Source organism: Pteropus vampyrus, unplaced genomic scaffold (assembly GCF_000151845.1).
Source record: "Pteropus vampyrus isolate Shadow unplaced genomic scaffold, Pvam_2.0 Scaffold986, whole genome shotgun sequence".
Taxonomy (NCBI): domain Eukaryota; kingdom Metazoa; phylum Chordata; class Mammalia; order Chiroptera; family Pteropodidae; genus Pteropus; species Pteropus vampyrus.
The window spans coordinates 4,641-10,555 of NW_011889767.1; positions in this window are offsets into that span (position 1 = coordinate 4,641).

Here is a 5,915-nt window from a genome sequence, read left to right on the forward strand (position 1 = left end):
TTTAGTTTGATGTAGCTCTATTAGTTTATTTTTGCTTTTGTTTCTTTTGCTCAAGGATATATATCCGAAAAGATATTATTAAGACTGATATCAAAGAGTTTACTATCTATGTTTTCTTCTAGGAGTTTTATGGCTTCAGGTTTACATTTAAGTCTTTAATCCATTTTGAGTTTATTTTTGTATATGGTGTAAGAGTAGTTCAGTTTCTTTTTTTCTATCGTTGCATATATCTGTCCAGTTTTCCCAGCACCACTTATTGAACAGACTGTCTATTCTCCAGTGTATACTCTTGCCTCCTTTGTTGTAGATTAATTGACAATGTAAGTGAGGGTTTGTTTCTGGGCTTTCTATTCTATTCCATTGATCTATGTGTCTATGTTTGTGCCAGTATCATACTGTTTTAATTATTATAGCTTTGTAATATAGTTTAAAATCAGTGTGCATGATACCTCCAACTTTGTTCTTCTTTCTCGAGATTGCTTTGGCTATTTGGGGTCTTTTGCAGTTCCATATAAATTTTAGGATTATTTATTCTAGTTCTGAGAAGAATGCCATTGGTATTTTAATAGAGATTGCATTGAATCCATAGATTGCTTTGGGCTGTATGGCTATTTTAATGATGTTAATCCTTCCAACCCATGAGCTTGTTTTATCCTCCCATTTATTTTGTCCTATTTAATTTCTTTCTTCAGTGTCTTATAGTTTTCCAAGTACAAATCTTGTACCTCTTTGGTTAAATTTATTCCTAGCTATTATATTCATTTTGATGTCCTTGTAAATGGGATTGTTTTCTTAATTTCTCCTTCTGATCATTTGTTATTAGTGTATAGAAATGTGGTAGGTATATTAATTTTCTATCCTGTAGCTTTACCGAATTCATTTATTCTAATAGTTTTGAATCACTAAATTTATTATAAATTTGTTGAATTTACTTATTAATTCTAATATCTCTTAATGATTTACAAATATTTTTATGTAACTTGTTAACTTAATATTTTTGTGTGCATTGCCAGATTATAGTTTTTCATTATAATTTAAAATATTTGTATTTGAGATTATTTCTTTTTTTCATTCTGGATGTAATGTATCTGTATTTTCCTGTTTCCTTTTCATTACTCACTTTACCAAAATTTTCCTTTTTATTGAACTTTTCAAAGAATGAACTTTAATATTTATTTTTCAATTATACTATCTTTCTAGTTTGTAATTCACTAATTTCTTTTTCTGCTGACATAATTCCCGTTACCCATATGATTTTTGAATAGTTTGCTTAGCTGGTCTGTTTCTAGATTTCTGAGTTGAATTATTAAATCAAATTGCTTATATTCTCTTTTTCTTGATTACTTGTATTTAACCACTTCTCTCCTATCTCCACTGATAACATCCGGGTCCAAGTCTTCATCATGTTTTACCTGGACTATTACAACCACCTCCCAATAATCTCCATTTCTACCCTTTTTGCTATATAGACAATTCTAGAGTGTTCCTTTTAAAAGACAAGTTATATTGTGTCTATCCTCGGCTCAAAACCTTCCACAGGCTCTCCATTCACTTAGAATAAAAGTTAAAGTTCTTATGCTAGCCTAAGAGGTACTACATAATCTGACCCCATAACATTCCATGATCTTCCTTCTGCCAATTATCCCATTGCTTGTTCCACTCCCAGTTTCCTCAGGGTCTTTATACTACTTCTACTTCTTCTTCTTCTTCTTCTTCTTCTTCTTCTTCTTCATTTCTCTTCTCTGATTACTCTCTATCCACCCTGTTTAACTTTATTTTTATTCATAGAATTTACTACTATCTGAAATGTTATATAGTATATATTTGTAACTTTGTGTCTTTGAGTTCATCTTTAACCACATAACATGAGACGTAAAGATCTTATTTTAAAAATAGTCTATAATTCTTGTTTTGATTTCCACTTTGACTCAAAAGTTATACAAAAGAGTATTTTTAAATTTAAAATAGCTTTTATAATTAAACTTCAGTTACTCAGTTCTGGGTTTTTGCATTGAAGTTTGATAAAGTGATCTCTATAAATTTCTACTTGGGAAATTTGTTGAGATTTTCTATTAGAGTTATCCTTCCCATAAATGATTAAAAGATATATTTAAAAAAACAATTTCCCTGAGGTATAAATTGTATGCCTGTATCTATCTACCTATAAATCTATGTATATAAGTAATTAAAGTGATTATGGTATTCATATATAGTATTTTTGCCTGCATAGAGGGCATAAAGTTTCCAAGTATTATTTTGTTTCTGTAAATTATTCCTCACATTTCTAAAAAAGTTAGTTTATATATTTTGAACTTAAAAAATTTTTTAAATCAATTTTCATAAGGTATAAATTACATAATAGAAAATTATATACATTATGTTATATTTCCATGAGTTTTACCAAATGCATACCATATAACCCATGTAACCATCACCATAAGAAAAGGTATGGAATATATCCTTCATCCCAGAATGTGCCTTGTGCCACTCTGAAGTCGGTATCACCCAAAGCCCTACCCCACACAATCAGTGACCTGATTTCCATCATTGTGGATTCATTTTCTCATAGATAAGTAAATAGATGGTATGTATTATCATGTCTCTAGGATCTTTTGCTTGGCATATTGACAGTGAGATTTATTTATATTGTTGCATGTATCAGCATATAATTATCTGGAAAGAGGGAGAGTTAAACAGTATTCCATTGTACACCACAATCTGTTGAATGGACACATCTACATGGACCATTTTCAGACTTGGCTATTATGAATGAGACTGTTATGAACATTCATGTATGAGTCTTTCTGTGTAATGTAAGTCATTATTCTTATAAAACTAGCTATAAGTGGTATGGTAAATGTGTACATAACTAAACTATTTTTTACATGGCTCTGCTATTTTACACAGAAGTATATTGTCATCATTCATCATTCAACCCAATGCCTAGTATTTTTAGCCTTCTAAATTTTAGCCATTCTTGTGACTCTGTAACAGTATCTCATGTGGGTTTTAATTTTTATTTCTCTAATTACTAGTGATAATTGAGTATTTCTCATGTGTTTATTGGCCATTTTTTTTCTTTTATGTGATTTCTGCTCAAATATGTTTTCCACTTTTTATTGGGCAGCTTCTTATCATTGAGTTGTAGGATATATCTGGAAATAGTTCTGCTTCCTTTTGGGGCACGTTTCTCTCACTCATTTACATTTCTCTACTTCTGGGACCACTTCCTCTGTGAGAAGACAGATGTCATATCATGAAGCCACTTAAGCAGGCTATCAAGGGGTCCATGTGTCAAAAAATGGAGGTCTCTGGCCAGCAGCCAATGAAGAAGGGAGGCTTGTCAATAACAAAATGAGTGAGCTTAAAACTGGAATATCTAGCCCTAGGTGAGCCTAGAGATGACTGTAAACCTAGTTGAGGCCTGGAATGTAACCTCAAGAGAGAACCAGAGCCTTTACCACTCAGCTGAGCCTCTCCCAGATAGCTTATACTCAGAATCTGTGTGAGATAACAAATATTTGTACTTTCGAGCCACTAAGTTTTTAGATTATTTGTAAAATTATAGATAACTAACATCCATCCAAACTATGATAACTCCAGTTCAATCCCCAAATCTGAAAAGCATATTCAGTGAAGTTGGCTTGATGTGCAGACTTGAAGTCAAGTTGGAAGCCACAGTTCCCAAACAGGATGCACTGTCAGATCCCTTTACCTTGGTCCCCAAACTCTAATCAGATTAGGTGCAACAGCATATGCTCTTCCATTTCAATCAAAATTAAGTCCTGCCGTTCTTCATAATTGAGTGCTTTTTACCAGCAGCATCTTTCTCTCTGTATGTTTTTAATGCTCTCCACCCTATAGCTACTCATTCATATCATTCTTTCTGCCTCTAAGATTCTCATGGTAGGAAGAAATTGTTAAGGCTGTACAGACCAACCCTAATGCTTGACTCTCCTCTATAATACCCCCGAAGTGCCTTTTAGCTTATTTTTGAAAATTTTTCCCGAGGTAGCTCATTCTATTTTTGGATCACCCTCTTAGAAAATTCCTCCAACTGTGAGCAGAATTCACTTTCTCTTCTCTCCTGCTTCACTTGATTCTCAAGAGATTCATTCTTTGGAAGACTCTCCAGAGAGAATTGGCTGTGACTAAGACATACCCTGGAATCAAGGACTGGGTGTGAATTTGGGTGGTTTTGAAGAAAATTGTATTTTCTTTACTATGAAGTCCCTGACTGAACTTGGTTTTTATGAGCCATTTCATTGCTAGACAATTATTTATTCATCTTTAATAATGTATCTAGGATAGGAGAGAAGTCTCTTCAATTACTTGTATTCTCAGCTCTTTCTGCACATGTTGAGACTTTTCTGGATATTCCTGTAGCAGCTGCTCCATATAACTGATGAGTAGAGGTAACAGATATCTTGCCCTTGTCTCTGTTAGGGCCGTGAGCCAAGCATTATAAATCTGGGCATCATCTTTCCTACTCAGGCCAGCCAGGACAATGATAAAATTAATTGTTTCCATAAAGAGGGGTAGTCTAGAGACTTCCTGGAGAGCTTGGCTCATCTGTAGATCTAGGAAGGTGGTATGAGTTGTTTCTTGCCTACTTAAATGTAGCCAAAGTTTTATTTGGCTACATTTATATTTGTGTATAGTTATAAACTGTACACAAAAGTATAAACTGTACTTTTGTGTACAGTTTATAACTATTTTCTTTGTGGTTATCATGAAAATTGCATTTAACATTCTAATGTTATAATCGGGTTAACCTGGTACAAATTGAAACATACAAAATTAAAAATATACAAAATTCAAATTCAAAACATACAGGGTGACATCAGAAGCATGGCATAAAGAGAGATGTCCACAGATCTCTCCTCTTGAAATAACAATAAGCTCAACATCTAAAAGTCAACAAATAACACTCAATCTGCACACGAGCACATCTGAGCGAGTGATCTGCGAATAAGATCTACCACAGGAATTGAAAAAACAACTAGATCAGCAGAATGAGTTTTTTTAAGCCAGGTGATAGAAACCCTAAAAAGAACCAAATAGAACTTCTAGAGATAAAGAACACACTAAAAGAAAAATGATATAGCAAGCTTGGGAAATAGAGTCAACCAAATGGAGGAGAGGATCAGTGATATCGAAGACAGAAATCTAGAAATAAATCAGAAGGAAGAAGAGAGAAAACGAAGAATGAAAAATAAAGAAAGAGAAATACAAGAACTAGCTGATACTATAAGGAGAGGAAATATAAGAATAATAGGCATTATCAAAGGTGAGGAAAAAGATCAGAGACTAGAAGCATTTTCAGATAAATAGTTGATGAGAACATCCCAAATCTAAGGAATGAGCTGGAGCTTATTCAAGAAGTCAACAGAACACCCAATTATCTCAATTCAAAAAGGCCTTCAACAAGACACATCGTATTAAAGTTATCAAAAATCAACAACAAGGACGAAATTCTCAGGGCAGCCAGGGAAAAGAAGACGGTAACTTATGAAGGAAAATCCATTAGATTATCATTGGACTTCTCAGAGCAGACCTCACAAGCCAGAAAGGAATGGAATCAAATATTTAAACTATTAAGTGAAAGAAACTACCAGCTTAGTTAGAATGATGTATCCAGCTAAGCTCTCCTTCAGATATGAAGGAGAAATGAAGACCTTTCCAGACATACAAAAATTGAGGGAATTCTCCACTATGAGGCCTGCACTACGGGAAATACTGAAAGGGGTCAGCTCACCTAAAACAAAATAACAGAACAAAAAAATACGTACTTAGGAGTAAGGTGACTGTCAGGCAAATAGAAGCAGAGGAGTGCAACCTTTACTAAGAACAGGGCATTATAAGCTTAAATAATAAGAGGATTGCTACAGCAAGATAGTAATGAACGTTCAGCA